The sequence below is a fragment of the Dermacentor andersoni genome, chromosome 2, assembly GCF_023375885.2.
Source record: "Dermacentor andersoni chromosome 2, qqDerAnde1_hic_scaffold, whole genome shotgun sequence".
Classification (NCBI taxonomy): Eukaryota; Metazoa; Arthropoda; class Arachnida; order Ixodida; family Ixodidae; genus Dermacentor; species Dermacentor andersoni.
In genome coordinates this window covers 108,632,875-108,652,288 of record NC_092815.1, presented here as the reverse complement: position 1 = coordinate 108,652,288, position 19,414 = coordinate 108,632,875, and the positions used below count along the sequence as shown (strand labels likewise).

Here is a 19,414-nt window from a genome sequence, read left to right as displayed (position 1 = left end):
GAAGCCACTGGGCTGGACGCACGGCTTTAGAGATGCCACAACTCTGTGAACTTGTATATACGTATATTTTCCTCATACCATCGTCATCTTCATCAGCACTTTTTCTCCCTGTCCCTTTTCACCAGTGTAGAGTAGCAGGCCAGAGCAAGTTATAGCTCAGGTTGACCTCTCTCCCATCTTGTAAATAAATCTATCTCTCTCTTGCCCAAAGCAAGTGATGCGCATTGAAGTCTCCAGTGATGATCCAGGGGCCATCAGTTTCCTTTAATATAGATTTCAGTCTCTCAATGTCAAAGTGCCTCGATGGGGACATGTAATAACGAATAAGAGGGAAAGGCACTTTGTTCTTTCTGACGCGGAGGCCTACGTATTGGTTGTAGTCATGAGGCTGAACCGTATGCGAAAAATAGGTCAAGACCGTGCGGATGTAGATGAGAACGTTGCTTCGTTCCTCGCATGTGGAAGAAGCAAAAACTTCGTAACCAGGTGATCTGAAAGGAGTTAGTTCGTTCGGTTCGCAAATAACAAGTATAGGAAACCGATTCTTCAGGAGAAATTGGCGTAAATCCGAGATGCGGGACTTCAAGCCTCTGGTATTGAAGTGAAAAATCGTCGCACTTCAGTGCGAAATGGTGCTTACATGGTGCTTACATTAGGCTCGCAAGTATTAGATTCAGTACATCCAGTATTCGCAATACGCTTTGAGCTGTCGGTGTCTGCAGCTTGTTCAGTAGCATGCGAATCGTATTAATTAATGATCTCGCCATCATAACCATTTGCCGATCCTGTTCAGTCAATTAACCGGCAGGGGATGCTGGGGGTAGACTACTTCCATCAGCGTGCAGTGATTCTGCTGGTGGTTGCCGTTTTCGCCACGAGGCCAGGCTTCGGTGTCCACATCCTTCTCAGTGCTCTTGTCCTTGTCCTTTGTAGGCTTTTCTGATGTGCGTGGCCTGTGCGGCAGTGGAGGAGGTGAGAGGGGACGTGGCACACGCGTCACTGTAAGTTGCAGCTGTAAGCTACCTTACACTGGCGTGCACATCGCCCGTTGAGATCAATAGACAAGTTAGGGACTAAAATATTAAGGTTTGGCTACGATACAGTCCTGTGTGGCAGGAGTTACCTTACAAAAGATGTTCTATTCTGCAGAACCTGCAACAGAGTCCTAACGACGCACACGTACCAGTTCCGTTTTTTCAACTGCAGAAAAGCCCGTAATATATTAGGCGCATTAACTCAAACACTCGCTACACAAACACCAATGAAAGCTTCGCTTATACCGATTCTCACATCGCGCGGGACCCCCAGAACATTGCGTAAGTGTTTGGGCCTATTACATTACAGGCTGTTTTGCGATGTTGTAGCATGCTGTGTAGTTAATGTAGATCGATTATTTAATGACGATGTAGCACCACCCCCAATAGGCAGCTACCGAGATTGCGTTTCTCCTCGTTTAGTTGTTTTATTTCGCAGTTGCATCGACCTGCACCCATCGTATGCTTTCACTCCAAGTACCTTTATAAAGTAGAGCAAAGTAGCGCACCACAGAAAATTCTTTGGAGTTCTAAATAAAAATATTTACTTCTTCATCACGTACCTATGTGGTCAGTGTATTCAACGGGGGGAGGGGGGGGGGCTTTACTTCCCTTCTTTTTTAAATGTCATTGTCGCATGAAGCATCGTAATGTCACACCTAAGCAGCACCGAAAAGAAAGTCAGGTGTTTCAACGCCGCATTGTTTCCTCGTGAGTAGGTTGAATACAACTGCTGTTAAGCCGACTGCGTACAGCGACAAAACAGAACAGAAAGCTCAACAAAATTATTCCGGCCCCTTTGATGGAGAAAGATATGCGAGAGCTTGTTAAGCGCCTAAAAGTTTCATCGCATAAAGCGCACTTTTGGATACACAAAAATTAAGTCTAACGAGCGTCACAACCGAGTTGACGTTATCGTAGGTTATTTGAGCCTTGCTTGTGGCGTGGAAATTGTTTTTAGGCTACGGGAGGTTTCGAGCCTTTGTTCAACGGTTTCCATGGCACGTGTCCTGGCGAGCATCCACATTGCCTTCTGTATAGCGTGTCGAGCCGATTCGGAACGGTTCCTCCCAGAAACTTCGGTTCGGATTCCGTCCCAAAATGGCGGGGAAATAAGGATTCGGTTCAGTACCGGTTCAGCTAAAGCAACAGTTCAGTTGCGGTTCGGTTCCACACTCTGTCAAAAAGTGTTCATCTTTACGTGTATCTATTAGAAGTACGTGAATGAATGCTTCCCTCTAATAATCTCTAAAATGTATCTACAAAGTAGTGCAATTTCCGTGCTCATATATCTTTTGTTTTATTTTTAAAATATTTTAGCGGTTTGTGGTAAAAGCTATTATATTGGTACATGGAAAAGAGCCAGGTTCACGTTGTTACCGTGTTTCTAGATTTACAGGGCTATAACACCAAGAAAACTTATGATGAAATAAAAATTGTCGATGGGTCGATCATATGCATTTGTTGTGAAGTGAGAAAAAAAAAAAGTTTCCAATCTTGTCTAATATCGCTCATGTGCGAGTTTACATTTAGCCGACCCCATTTCACTGATTATGCAGCCACAATGAAGAAAGCGGAACATTTCATTCTGCTACATCGTCGAGTTAACATGTAAACAATCATGCATGAAACAGGCTTCAACTATTGCAGTGTGCGAAACACATTTCACGACAAACTACCTGTCTATAAGGTGTCTGCACGTTGGGTAGCTTCACTGCTGCTAACTACTCTCCTTAAGCAAGGACGATGCGACCTGTCAAGGCGGCTGATAACTTTTTTTTGGAGCACGACGAAAGGGATCTTTAATTACCGAACCGCCCCAGCCGAGCTTGCCCTTCTCTTCCCAGAGGACTTGGTGCGACGGCCTTTGTTTAGGTCGCCTGATGTTGTTGCTCCTGAGCGACCGACATACTGTGGCGTATAGGCTTGAGATACACTCTACTGAAAGAGCTCCGGGGCTTCTCCCGTCACCGTCAGATGAATTACCGCACAGGCAGCGTTGTTTTGTCCGATATGCCTGCAGCTGTTTGCCCGTGCGCAGCTTGCATATCATATTGCTGTAACGTACTTCACTTTGCCTCAATGCGACAACTGTGTATTGCGTCATTGTTTTCCCCAAGTTTGACGTAAACGCTGCAGTGCGCGTCTCTTCGCTTCGGGGAAAAAACAACTTTGCCTTACGTCATCGTTCTTTCAAGTTCCTTGGGCAGTGACGCCAACGTGAGCTCGAGGCCGTACTTGCGACTGATCTGTGAAACGCTCCGTTCAGCGATTACCTAAGGCATACATTATTGTGTTCAGTAAAGCAGTAAGATTTGTGTGTCTCACAAAAACGTTTCGGTTCCCCTTCTTATACGAGACTAACCAGGAATCCGGATTATTCAATTCGTACACAGTGCACAGAAACTGTGTGGTGTGTGACGTGCATTACGTTGAGATTTAAGTCGCTTATATTGGATTGCATAAGCTTTTTTTTTTTTCTATTAAAAAATGCTAGCAAACTGGTCATCTTGCAACAAGTTGATCGCTGGCATTATTTTGGAGATCCCAATGAGAGGAACAAATGAGCACTCGTTGATTGATTGAGTGGTTGATTTATTGATTGATTGATTGACTGACTGAATGGTTCACTAACTGACTGATTGATTGTCCGACTATTATTTGATTGATTGATTGATTGATTGATTGATCGATCGATCGATCGATCGATCTATCTATCTATCTATTGATTGATTGATTGATTGATTGATTGATTGATTGATTGATTGATTGATTGATTGATTGATTGATTGATTGATTGATTGATTGATTGTGACTGGAAACGCCGATCGCTATTAGTAGTGCAGCTGAGAAAAACGAGCAGTTGGGATCTCACTCTCCTTGCTTTCTCGCTGTGTCTTTCCCTCGGATCTGGCTTGCTATAAATGCGGCACCACTTTATTTGGAAGTGCTATATCCATGCCAATGTATGAAAGCCTCTAACCCTACAGCTAGAATAGAACTGGCAGAAGTTTCTAAGTTAATCAACAAGCGTAAGACAGCGGACATAAGGAACTATAATATGGATAGAATTGAACAGGCTCTCAGGAACGGAGGAAGCCTAAAAGCAGTAAAGAAGAAACTAGGAATAGGCAAGAAGCAGATGTGTGCGTTAAGAGACAAAGCCGGCAATATCGTTACTAATATGGATGAGATAGTTCAAGTGGCTGAAGAGTTTTATAGAGATTTATACAGTACCAGTAACACCCACGACGATAAGGTGAGAGAGAATAGTCTAGAGGAACTTGAAATCCCACAAGTAACACCGGAAGAGGTAAAGAACGCCTTGGGAGCTATGCAAAGGGGGAAGGCAGCTGGGGAGGATCAGGTAACAGCAGATTTGTTGAAGGATGGTGGGAACACTGTCCTAGAAAGGTTGGCCGCCCTATATACACAATGCCTCATGACCTCGAACGTACCGGAATCTTGGAAGAACGCTAACATAATCCTAATCCATAAGAAAGGGGACGCCAAAGACTTGAAAAATTATAGACCGATCAGCTTACTGTCCGTTGCCTACAAAGTATTTACTAAGGTAATCGCAAATAGAATCAGGAATACCTTAGACTTCTGTCAACCAAAGCACCAGGCAGGATTCCGCAAAGGCTACTCAACAATAGACCATATTCAAACTATCAATCAGGTGATAGAGAAATGTGCGGAATATAACCAACCCTTATATATAGCCTTCATTGATTACGAAAAAGCATTTGATTCAGTCGAAACCTCAGCAGTCATGGAGGCACTACGGAATCAGGGTATAGATGAGCCATATGTAAAGATACTGGAAGCTATCTATTGCGGTTCCACAGCCACCGTAATCCTCCACAAAGAAAGCAACAAAATCCCAATAAAGAAAGGCGTCAGACAGGGAGATACGATATCTCCAATGCTATTCACAGCATGTTTACAGGAGGTATTCAGAGACCTGGAGTGGGAAGAATTGGGGATAAAAGTTGATGGAGAATACCTTAGCAACTTGCGATTCGCTGATGATATTGCATTGCTTAGTAACTCAGGAGACCAATTGCAATGCATGCTCACTGACCTGGAGAGGCAAAGCAGAAGGGTGGGTCTGAAAATTAATCTACAGAAAACTAAACTAATGTTTAACAGTCTCGGAAGAGAACAGCAGTTTACGATAAGTAGCGAGGCACTGGAAGTGGTAAGGGAATACATCTACTTAGGGCAGGTAGTGACCACGGATCCGGATCATGAGACTGAAATAACCAGAAGAATAAGAATAGGCTGGGGTGCGTTTGGCAGGCATTCTCAAATCATGAACAGTAGGTTGCCACTATCCCTCAAGAGGAAAGTGTATAACAGCTGTGTCTTACCAGTACTCACCTACGGGGCAGAAACCTGGAGGCTTACGAAAAGGGTTCTGCTGAAATTGAGGACGACGCAACGAGCCATGGAAAGAAGAATAATAGGTGTAACGTTAAGGGATAAGAAAAGAGCAGATTGGGTGAGGGAACAAACGCGGATAAATGACATCTTAGTTTAAATCAAGAAAAAGAAATGGGCATGGGCCGGACATGTAATGAGGAGGGAAGATAACCGATGGTCATTAAGGGTTACGGACTGGATTCCAAGGGAAGGGAAGCGTAGTAGGGGGCGGCAGAAAGTTAGGTGGGCGGATGACATTAAGACGTTTGCAGGGACAACATGGCCACAATTAGTACATGACCAGGGTAGTTGGAGAAGTATGGGAGAGGCCTTTGCCCTGCAGTGGGCGTAACTAGGCTGATGATGATGATGATGATGACGACGACGACGACGATGATGATAATGATGATGATGATGATGATGATGATGATATCCATGCGATGCTGTAGCTCGCTTCATTTATACAACTCCTCCTCTTGCACTCGGCACTCCGGGACGCTGACAAACGAAAGCTGCTCGCTGACGAACGGTATAGCAATTGAGCGGAAACTGGATCCGCGGCACAAATGAGATTCCGGTCGCTTACCCGCACCACAGGAAATTGTCTCTCTGATACCCAAAGTAAAAGTGGAGGTCTGCCTAATCATAACGAATTACTCTAATTTCCAACTTAGTCGCCTTCGGCCGTGCTTTGGACCAAGCCTGTCGAAGAGAGTGCTTTGAAACATTTGAGCAATTAGAGTGATGAGCGGCCTGAAATGAAGTTTACGCTTCTTGTACTGCTTATGGATAAAATGCATTTGGCCTAAACCGGTTAGGTATGCGGCACGCGAACTAAGGTTCCGCTGTTTACCTTGTCGCGAACTTTATAAAGTGTCTATAGCATGCTTGTACTATATCTACACTATCGATCCTCGTTTCCTTTCCCTACTTACTGTGCTTTACTCCTATTCTCATATCCCCCGCTGCTAGCCACCGTTCAGTGGTGAACCGTAATGCTTCCACATTACAATGTGGCCAGAAGAAAATTTTTCGCTTGCCCCTTTACACTGTTAGCGTGACAAAACAACCAATTGCTACGGCTTCATTTGTTTGTCCGGAAAAGTGAGAGGAGCATGTTCTATCTCACGGTGGATTTTATCTTTTCGTTTTTTTTTTTTTTTGCTACAGCTGTACGTCGTTCACAGCGCTACGCCACGTTAAATTTCTTGTTTGTTCTAACTTTCGCAGTCATACGCGCAAGTAGATTCAAATTTATTGCGTTGTGAAGTCATATCTGTATATACGTTAGAAGTAAACAGTTAAATCTATCCCAGAAATTGATTTAATAGACGGCTACCACAAACAGGGCTGAATTAGAGTCTCCTTAGGTCTCTAAAGACCGACGCTAGATTTCTAAACATACTGAGAACAGTAACGACTGGGCACAAAACAGACTGCCTTTCCGCAAGCAAGACAGGCAACGCTTTTTACTATGAAGTTTGGCTCACGTGACTAACTGGAGAGTTCATTCTGGCCCTTCTTAATTTTCAGTTCCGCAGCCCTGGGCATGTGTAATGTAGTCTATTCCTCTCCTATCATCCACAGTTTCCGGCCAGCCGATTTCGGTGTTCACGTGGCCGAATCGTCTTTCAGACCACTGATAACGCACAAGGAAGAAGGGCATGTCGGAACAGAATCGTCACGTTACTCCGCCCCCATTTGGTAAAACAAACAAACAAACAAACAAGTTCACAGTCACTTTATTATACACTAAAGAAAACGAAAGCCTGCGTGCTCACCAGTGTCACGATCGGCCTGCGGGGGCTGGCGATGTTCGGAGAAGTGACCTCCAAACTCTTTCCAGCCCGCTGCGACGACTCGCTTTGTAAAGACAACAATGCGCCTCCTCGACAGCCCAACGGCGCCGGCATATCTAGCCACGTTTGGCGGACCGAGTGTTAGTTGATTCGCTGTCGCCTTCACGGTTTCCTTGGAGCAAGATAACTCCTAGAACAGGGTGTTTTGCGGTGCTTTCTCACGGGCCCCAAAAGTCGCCACAGTCAATGGCAGACGCGGCGGCTAGCTGCGGGGTCAGCTCTGGGATCAACAGGCGCCTTCTTGGGTCAAGACCCCTGTCGACGAGAACCCTCTCACCTCGGTGTGTTCAGTGAAACCAATGTGCGGAAGTGAGTGTGCGAACCCTCCCCCTCGAAGGCGGGTTGACTACGATGACTTTGGACGCTCCCATTTGTCGAAGGTTGAACGGCAGTTTTCCCTCACCTAGGGATCCAGGGAGGACAGAGTGGTTTTAAGCAGCCGTTGTCGGCTGTTCGGTACGCTTTCGTTTTCAGTCATGCGAGACTGATGAAAGGTACCGTTCTCCACCCTTCATGTAGATATTGTAAATAAATCCCATATTCCTGGTTCTCGTTGAGAACAAGTCCCTCCCTTCAGCAACGTCCTCAGCGTGAATGAGTTGGACGACGGCACGAGCCAGCTACCACTTATTTCATGCCCGACCCCAACTCCAACACCAGTAATCCCTTAAATTACTTGACATTCATATTAGAACGCATTGTTATTTCCTATCACTTCTTTTCTCCCACCAAAGGTCGTGGGTTCGATTGCCTTTAATAAATACATCCTAATCAAGCGTGTATTAATTACATTCGACTTAATGAACACCAAAGGTCGTCGGTTCAACTCCCAGCAAAAGCCGACGGTTCGACTCCCATCAAAGGTTGTGCGTTCGTGTGCCTTAATTAACTCTATCTGTACCTGTACCTTAATAAACTTCGCCTTAATAACACCAAAGGTCGTGTATTCGACTGCCACCAATGGTCATGGGTTCGACTCCCGTGAATTTTAGTGCCATTGAATTTTGGAGCCGTAGCACCAGACGGTCAATTTTTCGACAACGCCACACATAGGATTCTTGAACCCATGAGTCACTTAAGGCTTTCGCCTTAAAATCAACAAACGTTTCCAGCCTATTGAAAACAAAGTGGCTGAAATACTCAGTGCATCGTTAATTTCTGCAAAGTTAAACGTCGGGCCTAGTCGGTACGGTATAACTGATGTTTCTCAAGCGTATTTGGCACGTACAACAAGTTAGCGCGCACACAGCGGTATTATATTATATAGCTCAGCGAGTCAGCGGGACAGCGGGCACAGCGGGACAGCGGGCACAGCGGGCCAGCGTAGACGCCACTGCGCATGTCGTACTGCACATGCGCACTGGCGTCTACGCCAGGCCCGCTGGCTCACTGAGCTATAACTCTCGATTAGCGATCAGCCTCCTTCGTATATATATACTGCAGTAGTCGGCGAACTTTTCTCCTCTCTAAATTCGTAAGGATTTATATGGTTGCCCTACGAGAAAGCTGCCCGTCCGTCCCTTCGGGTAAGACGATCGCTTTCAAGATAGAGCTAGGCAGCTGTGGAAGAAGACGACGACCATCGCTCGAGCAGTGAGTGGCACGAGCGCGTCTCTGTGACCACGCGACGTGTACAATCAGGCACGTGCCAGACTGTGGAGAAGCCGTGGCTTCGGACCGGGACGTCATCAGCGCACCTGGCGCCGCCCCTTCATCATCAGTTCACGTGGCGCAGCCTTCCGCAACAGTTCGTGTCGCCGCAGCGCTGCCGCATTGTGAGGAACGGTGCCAAGATGACCGCAGCCGCTTAGTGAGGAAGAACGGAAACGTAGGAAGGCAAAGTATCGGCGTAAATACAGATTACCCGAGAAATGAACGACGCTGAGCACAGCGGGGAACTACAGCGACACGCTGCCGAACGCAACAAACAAGAGCAACGACGCCGTGCCGACGCCGCCCGATGACGGCGTTCCAGGGAAAGCTGCAAACATTTCCTTCATTTTCTACATCTCCCTCGCAATGTCACCCCAAGTCCACATCCAAGGCGGCCTCTCTATAACACGAGTGAACATTGCTTCTACTCGCCTCTTCTACGTCTTCTCGTGCAGGTCTCACTCAGCAGTTCGGTGTTGAAACCGCGCTTCTCCGTTTCACGATTCTTTCGTGGTCGTTCTAGCAATTATACCAAACACACCAGCGCACGACCACACACCGCCACGTCGTTACTACGAAATGCATACGCATCATTCGGATGAGGGGATGCATAATCCTCAGGGATTATGCATATCCCTGAGGAGATTCTACGTACATTTTTTTTTCCTTATACGTGGGCATATTGAGCTGCAATGCAAAAACTTTAGTTCCCTTCCACTCTGTGAAGAAGGATGACCAGTGAAGCTTTATTTGGATGACTATATTCATTTATACGGTTATTGCTGTACTGATTCAACAAAGGCACTTACACGTTACTTCGTGGTTGTTATCGTCTTTCTTTTGTCTCATTCGTTGTCACAATGACCATAGCTTCGTGGTCGCTGTGGTACACCGCGATCGGTTGTACTGCTCTGCTAGAAGCGTTCTTGCCAAAGGTTATATCTGTACACGACCGCTGACTCGTGGTCGGATCATTGACTCTCAATGTAGCACTCAATTCCAAACCTTTCCAACAGAAAAGATACAATTCACATGCCATCTGGGTGCTCTAGATCGACGTTAAGGCCAGCGATTGTTCGGCGCACTACTGCGCTTTATTACACTTTTCGACCCTCCAATGGGAGCCAAGGAGCGCCACCATCCACGCTTTATATATGGCCATGAAGGCCATACGTCATAGCATGGTCGATAAAATGATAACATTCAGATCGACCGCCGCGAATGATAATATCACGCGGAAACAGTTGGCCGACTATATATATATTTTTTTGCCATTCTACGGGACTCTTGCCCACGGCCACATTTTTCAACAGGACTTAGCCATGTGCGGCTTCGCTGTAAAAATTCAGCGGCGATTTAGCTGTAGATGCGAGAGAAATGCGGTAGCATTACGCCGCCCGTCGTTGAGGTACCAGATATGTGACTTAAATAGGGTTCACCACAGTGCGAAGTTTTGTTCAGTAGCCAACTCGACATATTCATACATTGGAGAAATGAATTGGCGTTTTAGTTACTTAACAAAACGCCGTTTTATGCATTCAAGGAGAAAAGTGACTGGAACGCCAATGTATTTGTCCGCAATGTTGGCGAACTAATATTTCAAAATTGGTGTCATGCTTAGAATTCGTTGCAAGTGGATCCGCCTTGTGAACTCCACGGGCTGAATTTGCAAATTGCAATAGCCAACGTTAATATTACAATGTTAATTAGTTAAACGTTAATTGATGGTTTTTGTTAATTGGTCAATTATGCATATCATTTTTTGTGCAAGTAGCGTGCGGTGCTTCTAGTAGCTAGACAAGCTCATGAACTAGAATTGTGCTATCTGCCACAGGCAACCTTTTCAGAATTTTCGAAAGTGCTCGCTGAAACAGCAAGAACATAGGGGAGATTACTTGTACTTACTAATTGAATTAAGCAAGTGACAAATTAATGAAAAAGAAAGTGGATGAAAAAGCAACTTGCCGTAGGTGGGGCACGATTCCACGTCTTCGCATTACGCGTGCGATGCTCTTAAAGGTTGAGCTACCGCGGCGCCATCTTCCCGCCCACTTTCTCGGGTATTTATGTTTTAATACTGAAACCAACCCTGGGAGTGCTAGCCAGCGCCGCCACCATGGCGGCGGATGTGGAACCTCCTTTCTGCCGCAGGCGTCACGAGTACGAGATCTTTTTGGGTGAAGGCAACTAGGGGTCAATAAACCCACACATGCTACCTGAAGGTATCAAGGTTACGGGATTCGATCCCATGACCTCATGCGTAGCAGTCCAACACCATAGCCACTAAGCATCCACGGCTGGTCTCTTTCGACCTCCCTACTGTATACTATCGCAGGTTCATTCACATTTTTCCTATGCCGCGAATGTTCCTCTAGTGGCGGCACGCGTTGTCCGATATACGTCAGCAGCCGACGGTATAAATGTCCAGCGCGTGGATCGTCTCTTCAGTGGGCTAGGCTGCAGCGGCACCGGCACCATGTTTAATCGCTGCTTGCTCTTCATGCAGGTATGTTACTATTCTGATGCCGAGTGTATCCGATCTGATGATCGCTTTCTGCTGCTGCTCCCTTGCCCACAACGTCTTGTATCTTGCTGTTCGCATGCATTGTATTGCGCAAGTTGTCTCCTATTAAGCGGAGATGTGGAAATCAACCCTGGCCCGGGCCCTCGGTCTAAGTCTAGGCGTGCATCCGGTTCTGCTCCCGATGAGAATGACGATGCTCGCCCTTCCTTTGATAGCCATGATAAAAACGACCCTTCGGTATCCGATATGTTCTCTAAATTATTGGAGGGGCAGACCCAGTTGGCACGAGATGTTGCGGAAATTAAGTCATTTCAACAGTCAGTTGCGCGTCGCTTTGATGTTTTAGAGTCACGTGTTCATGCACTAGAATCCACTCCTATGTCCAAAGACTCTAGTTTACTGCGTGGTTTACGCGCTGAAATAAATGCTTTGACTACTAAGGTAACGGACTTGGTCTTAAAAAATGATAGCCTTGAAAACCATTCTCGTAGAAACAATCTGATAATACACGGTATTTCTGAAGTAATGGATGAAAACGCTACCACCCTGATGAGTGCAGTTTCATCTGTGTTTACTCAGCACCTGAATACTAGCTGCCCTCGTATTGAGCGCTGCCACAGGCTCGGTAGAGCACGCACTGGTTACATTCGTCCCGTCATTCTTAAACTTTCTAACTTCAGCGACAGAACCGAGGTTCTTAGGAACGCTTCAAAACTCAAGGGCTCAAATTTCGTGATTAAAGAAGACTTCTCTTCTAGGGTTCGGTTAATTCGGAAAAAAATCTGGAATGCATCAGCCTCTTTTCGGGACAGCGGTTCTGTTGTGAAGTTGAGATACGATCATGCTTTCATTAACAGGGTTCGTTATAACTGGGATGACAGTTCAAACTCATTAGTAATGGCACCCGCTCAACGTGTTTCTTCTGAGTCTGGCCATTTGACTTCCCTTCCATCCACTTCCTGAATTCGTCCTGGTCATTTTGAGAACCTTGTTGTCTTGAATATAAACGCTCGTAGTATTGTTAAAAAATTTCCTGATTTATTGTCCCTTATATCTATTCATTCCCCCCATGTTATCGGCATCACTGAGACTTGGCTGCACAATGGTATTTATGAATCTGAGTTCACTCCACCCGGTTTTGTTGCCGTGCGCTTAGACAGAGTTAGCGGTACTGGTGGTGGAGTGGCACTGCTTATCCGGTCGGATATACGATTCTCAGTCTTGCCTTCTCCTCCAGAAACAGAATCCGTGTGGTGTAAAATTTACCTTCACAATCGGCGTATTGTGATTAGTGTTATATATCGTCCCCCCGGCTCTACTCTTGATGTTCTTCATGCTGTTTCAAACTTCATGAGTGAGATCAACATTGCTTCGTCGAATTTTATCTGTATGGGTGACTTCAACGCCCCTGGCATCCACTGGCCGTCATTGTCTGCAGTCGGTCGCGACACAGCTATTTGTAAAGAACTAATCAACATTTCCTTGTCCTTTGGTCTCACCCAGGTTGTTTCTAGCGCAACCAGATTAAATTCCGTCCTTGACTTAGTTTTTTTAAGCGCTAACCTAGCCGAACGTGACTTTTCTTGCGACGTAATCGATGGTATTTCAGACCATAGAGGCGTTTTAGTGTCACTTTCCTGTCCAATTTCTAAATCCCCCTACACGTTTACTAGTTTCCCTGATTTCACTCGTGCGGACGACAACTCCATTACTGATGCCTTATCTCATCATTTCGATACGTTTAGTGCACTTGCAGACAACCAGGACGTCAACTGCCTTGCTAATTACTTTGAGCGTCTTGTCAAATCATGTATCGAACGTTTTGTGCCCATTAAGACTAAGAAAAAAAATTCTGACATTCCTTGGATGACTCGCGATATCTTGCATTTGTCCCGTCGCGTTCGAAGGTTAAGGCGTTCCAGAAGAGGCACTGATCCCATGGCATTGGATAGGTTTCTTAAGGCAAAGAAAGAACTCAATCTTATGTTGCAAAATGCCAAGGATTTCTTTTTTCGCGTTCGCCTGCACAATTTGTTAAGGACTAACCCACGAAAATTTTGGTCTTCTATTTTACCTCGCGGTGCTTCATCCACTTCTTTCAGAATAAATAATGACGTCACCAACGACCCGGTGGTGATATCCGATGCTTTCAACAAGTATTTCCAATCCGTGTTTGTTTGCGATAACAACCTTATCCCGACACTTACCACTATAGTTTCTTCTGAAGCAATCACTGACGTTGAGATAAACTGCGAAGGCGTCCTCAACCTTATATTAAACCAGGATGTTAAGAAATGCACCGGTCCGGACGGGATACACAATGCGTTCCTTGTTCGTTATTCGTTGTGGTCATCAAAATATCTGTCAGTCATATTCAGAAAGTCCTTATCATCCTCTACTGTACCTTCTTCGTGGAAGTTAGCCAAAGTGCTCCCTCTTTATAAATCTGGAGATAAGCAGTGTTTGTCGAATTACAGACCAATTTCACTGACGTCACAGTCATGCAAAATGTTGGAACACATCATTCATAAGCACATCACGCTCTTTCTGGAATCAAATAATTTATTGTCTAACATGCAACATGGGTTTAGGCGCGGCTTTAGCACGTTAACACAGCTAGTTGAGTTCACGCATGACATTTCATTTAACCTTGACGTAGGCAACCAGGTCGATGCAATTTTTATAGATTTCTCGAAGGCATTTGACACCGTTTTACATTCTAAACTTATTGCTAAACTTAATGCTGTACTGAATAATCCTCATTTGGTTAACTGGATTTTAAGCTTTCTCTCATTTCGCTCCCAGTTCGTCTCTTACAGTTCGACTGACTCCGCTACTGTTGATGTGACATCAGGCGTGCCCCAAGGTTCCGTCCTTGGGCCACTTCTTTTTTTATTATACATAAACGATTTGCCACTTCACTACTCTTCTAACATCCGTCTCTATGCTGATGACTACGTTTTATATGAAGTGATTAAATCTTCTAATGATCATTATCGCCTTCAAGAGTCGTTTTCTAGGTTTTGCGATTGGTGTAACACTTGGCAAATGAACATTAATTTCAATAAAACCGTTCTGATGTCTTTCTGCAACAAATCTTCCCCCTCCCTTTTCAGTTACTCGTCCAATGGCCGTACAGTAGATAAGGTTTCTGAGTATAAGTATCTTGGTGTAATTTTTACGCATAACATGTCATGGTCCAAACACATTGACTACATATGCAGTAAAGCACTAAAAAAGTTAGGTTACTTGAGGCGAACGCTAACCCGATCTCCTAAAGACACAAAGTTACTAATGTATAAATCTCTAATCCGCCCTGTTCTTGATTATGCATCTGTAGTTTGGAGCCCGCATAAGCAGTTGGAGATTAATAAACTAGAGGCTATACAGAAAAAAGCTGTGCGATTTATATGTCATCGTTACGATCGAGACTTTTCGCCCTCTTCAGCACTTTCTTCCTTGAACCTAAACACGCTCTCTTCTCGTCGCCGTATCGACTCATTAAAATTCTTGCACTCCATAGTCAATTCTTTAGTTAGGCTCTCAAATGATAATTACATTAACTTCACGCCGGGATCATCCACGAGAAGACATCATGACCTAAACTTGATACCCTACTACGCACGTACTAACATGTTCAAATTCAGCTTCTTTCCCCGCTCAATCGAAGACTGGAATTCATTACCTGGATCCATTCGCTCATGCTCATCCCAAATTTTTGCAACCGCCATCCCAGATGCATAATCATGGGTATAGGTATGGGCATAATCAGGCACGGGTATGCCTGGCAGCATTTGTATTTGTATAACTTATGTATTCTTTCACCAGTGCTCTTTTGCAAAAGTGTTTACTTGTATTTCTGTGTATTTTCTTTTTTATCTGTGCTCTTTAAAAGTGTTCACTTGTGTATACCGCTGTATACTCCAATGCTTTTTTTTGTACATTTTCTTAACCCACTCCTGCTATAGCGCAAATTGCGCTGCAGTATGTATAAATAAATAAATAAATAAATAAATAAATAAATAAATATTGGAGGCCATGGTTGAAACATGCCATTAAGAACAACTATAGGAGCCTGAATGCGCGCCTCAAGCGGGGAAGAGAGAGATAGCTTGCAGGCTAAAATCAGTACCGCTGGATTAAAAAAAAAGTTTTGAAAACGTTCGGCCTGCCGCATCAATCAGGAACTGTTCTCCGAGATCGGCATAGAAAATGCTTGAGGAACGCGTTTCGAACGCCGTCGCCTTTGGAAACCGATATCGTCCCGTCCCGGATAACCAGAGTCATTTGGCCCAGCCAGGCGGCCGAGAATGGAACTACGGCTGATACATTCGCGTCATTGCGGCGCGGACTGACGTGAAAGGCCGCAACTTTTTTTATTATTATTTTATTTTATTGTTTATCCAGCGGCTGTGTCAGGGGCTCTAATGCATTCAAGCCTATTGTCAACATGTGCAGCGTGCCACCAAATGCGGCCTGGCCCGCTGCCACTAAAAGAGCGAGAAGTGCGTGTTGTTGTTGTTGTTAATGATGATAATGACGACGATGATGATGATGATGATGAAGAGGAAGATGATGATGATGATGATATTTGTGATGACAACGATGACGCCTATGATGTCCTTCCATATATGGGGCTGCCACATTGTGGTGAGCAAGCAACGAATAAAATGGCAGTAGGCTAATGTGGTAAGCAGGATGATGTTGATAGTGACTTTCTTGAAAAATTGGCGTAATCCCACTGCAAGATTCGTGCGACGAATCGAGTAGTAATGGTAGAAAATGAGAAATAAATATACGAAGGAAATATATAAAAAATATATAAGTCAATAATAGAGTAGGCGGCCTCGCAAAAACAAGAAATTATAAAGAAAAAGTAACGGGTGTTTATTTCTGACAGGAAAAGGGCCACAGGTCTAGGTGAATGGAAATATATATGTAAACAGGGCGTGTAAAACGGACGCATATGCCAATTACAGGAGATTAAGGTCTTGGTACATGAGCTTTAGCTCTTCCAGGTCGAGAACATAGATCATGGAAAATAAGAGAAACCGAAGCAGTTCAGTGAATAAAATCTCACGGATTCTAACTACTTCTTTATTTGAATTCGTGTTTCTTGGTGTTTGAATATTACAATTTGACGCAGAAACAATAAGACGTGGGGATGTGAAAGAGTATGATTAAAATACAAGAACATTAGCAAAGCAATATTTTTGTTTCGCAGAGATATTCGTAGACGGCTCGGAGAACCTTCCTATGGATGTTCCCCCTTTAAGACGAGTATGAACGGCGGAACTTAAAACCAGAGACAAATGGGAGCGAGACAAGGAAGTCGCTGAGCTATCAACTGACTTTTACTTTCGCGCAGGCTCCTACAAATGCATAAGTGCACGCGAAAAGCAAAAAACCATATAACGCGTCCGCGCCTCGTATCGGCCACGCAATGCGAGCCGATACGCGATCGGAAGTCCCCTGCCGGAAAGATATGATCGTCTTCGCTATGAGCCAATTAGCTCGGTTGAATAGTCCTTTGGCACTCTCTTTCTTTTCCCTCGTTTTATTTTTGTCACTGCTTCGTTACGCACCGAGGTCGCGGTGACAAAAATTATTGTGCCCTGCGTTTCAACACTATAGATACGGGAATGTGCTAGAATAAACCAAGCTCTTGTGCGTGAGAAAAGGGCACTGTAGGAATGAATGACGCTTTCTAGCCAGCGCTCACAGGCTAAACGCGACTAATTTGTGCGAACGGCGAAACATGTTCGGGCAAAATAAAAGGAAATATAAAGGAATAAGTGAGGGGAAAACACAGACAGACTATGAACAAAACAAACGTTCGCAGACCAGTCGCGGCGTGGCATGCGACCGACGCAACCGTCATCACCACACTCGAGGAGACCGTCAATGCTGCAGCGTAGGCAGCTTTCACGCGAAAGCCCAGGCCCTCGACTGCGTGTGTATGCAGACTTCCTGTTACTGGTTAAATGACAGCACTACACACCACACACCTTGCCTTGTGCGCACACGGTTCTGCGTAAACGTGTTAACGCGGCACGCGTACCCTTATCAGGAGCTGCCGGTATACAAGCCAGGGCAGAAATAAACACGGGGGTTATTTTGCCCTCCATCTGCCAACTGGTGTGTCTGAGACTGCGCTTAGGTCGAGCGTGCCCTAGACACGACAATTAGTAAGTCAGCCGAGCCGAATCAAATATTAATTGCAACACAGCAGTACTCTATGGCAAACAGTAGAGAATAGGATCGTGAAACTGCAGCACACATAGAGAGAAAGATAGAATAATGGGCTGACTCCTGCGTGTTTAGGAAGGGGAGTTAGAGTAATGAGAACCTGTTGCCCCATTCAAGAGTTCACATAAAGTCCCCGTTCTCTGTTTTTTCGCTTTAGCCGTTCTATACAGCAGTCCTCCTTTCACAAACATTATGCCCGACCATTAGGGTTTATCGCACAGGGGGTGAACTTGTTGAAAAAATTGGCAGCTTACGTAAACGTAACACCGTAAGAAGCTACCTCTCGCTTTTACCGTCTTGCCTAACTGTCACACATGTCGACACCAAGCAAGCCTTGCACGGTGGAGTGTCATTCACGCAGAAGTTCGTGTAAGTGTTGCTGTAGGAACCACCTACAGCTGCAAAAGACGAGAGTCACAGACGTCATTCTTTCCCGTAGTGCAACCGCCGATGTGCCACAATCAGTTAGTTGTCCTTGACATCCGTGAGGCAAAGGTACTTCCGTATTTCCAGCCAACAATACTCGTTCAGGTCTGCAAGCTGCGCCTTGCCGTCGTGTCGGGAAAAGCATTCAACTCCGTGCTTAACGACGCCGGCCATCTGCATGAATTCGTCGAGACCATTGTAGGTCTTACGTGCTCGGCTGATCATCGCGGCTGCTTCGGCAGCGGCTACTCTTGCTTTGTCCTGGATCATCTCGACGAAGTTCGGGTGACCAGAGACTAGCTCCAGAGCGCGTGCACACCGCGGATCCCTGTGTCCTTTAACGAAACGCGCTGCTCGGCAGAAGGTGCTGTAGTTCCTTCTTGTGATGTCCTGTATGGCGCACGTCTGGGTCTCGTAACCTGGGACGTTGGGGACCTCGAGGCGAAGCAAGGTGCTATTTCCCGACATTCTCGGCCACAGGTAGGTTAAGAAGGCGACGTTGAAGGCGTGGCGACTGACCGGCAATGAAAGCTCGCTGATCAGCGGGTTGATCGAGACTGTCTCCGCTAGCAACTCGCAGTCCCTATTGCTGAGGCGCATATGCAAACTAACACTTCTCAAACTGCAGTTTGCAGACAGTGCCACAATCACGGGACACTCCAATCGCCTGGGGTAAAGCGCCAATGAATCGTAGAATCTGCCTTGGAGAGAAAGCCTGAGGTTCCGGAGTGTTGGTGACTGTGCTATGTAGACGCACATGGCCATCATCACAGTCTCGTCCGCTACATCGAGGTAGTCTTTTACGGAAAGTGACTCGACGTGATGGCAACGGGAGAGTACTATGAATGCGCGCCAAAAAATGTTCCTGTCTGTTATTTCTTTTGAGATGATGGTTACACTCGTTAAGAGTGTACAGTCTTGCAGCACCGCGATGTTTTCGGGAATTAAGTGGTGCTCCTCGATGATGACTCTGTGTGTCATTCCTCCATCCTGGATCACGCTGCATGCCTCCCTGAGACCGTGCCCTGCCGGAAGATTACAAACCGACACACATTCAAGCGACCTGTTGCGTCCCACTGCACGAAGAAAGGCGCAACACCCCTCTGTTCCAAATCCCGACAAGTTCATCGACAACTTCAGCACGGATGAGTTTTCCGCGATGGCCGACAGCCAAGGTTGTACTATTCTTCTACGTTGCTGTCTCAGGAGTGCGGCTGTGCGTGGCTGCAGAAAACGTTCGC

The 19,414-nt window shown here is 45.6% G+C and overlaps 1 protein-coding gene across 2 annotated transcripts in view; it reads left to right on the top strand.

Annotated features, from left to right (window-relative positions):
* LOC126541405 (probable G-protein coupled receptor 150) overlaps positions 1-19,414 on the top strand; it is an 89,502-nt gene that overhangs the window by 15,807 nt on the left and 54,281 nt on the right. The window contains exon 1 of one of the 2 annotated variants that reach the window (XM_055076615.1): positions 933-1,001. The exons of the other annotated variant lie outside the window; for it this stretch is intronic. The gene's annotated coding sequence lies outside the window, so the exon portion shown is untranslated. Of the gene's footprint in view, positions 1-932; positions 1,002-19,414 lie in introns of those variants that run through there. 2 annotated transcript variants of the gene reach the window in all.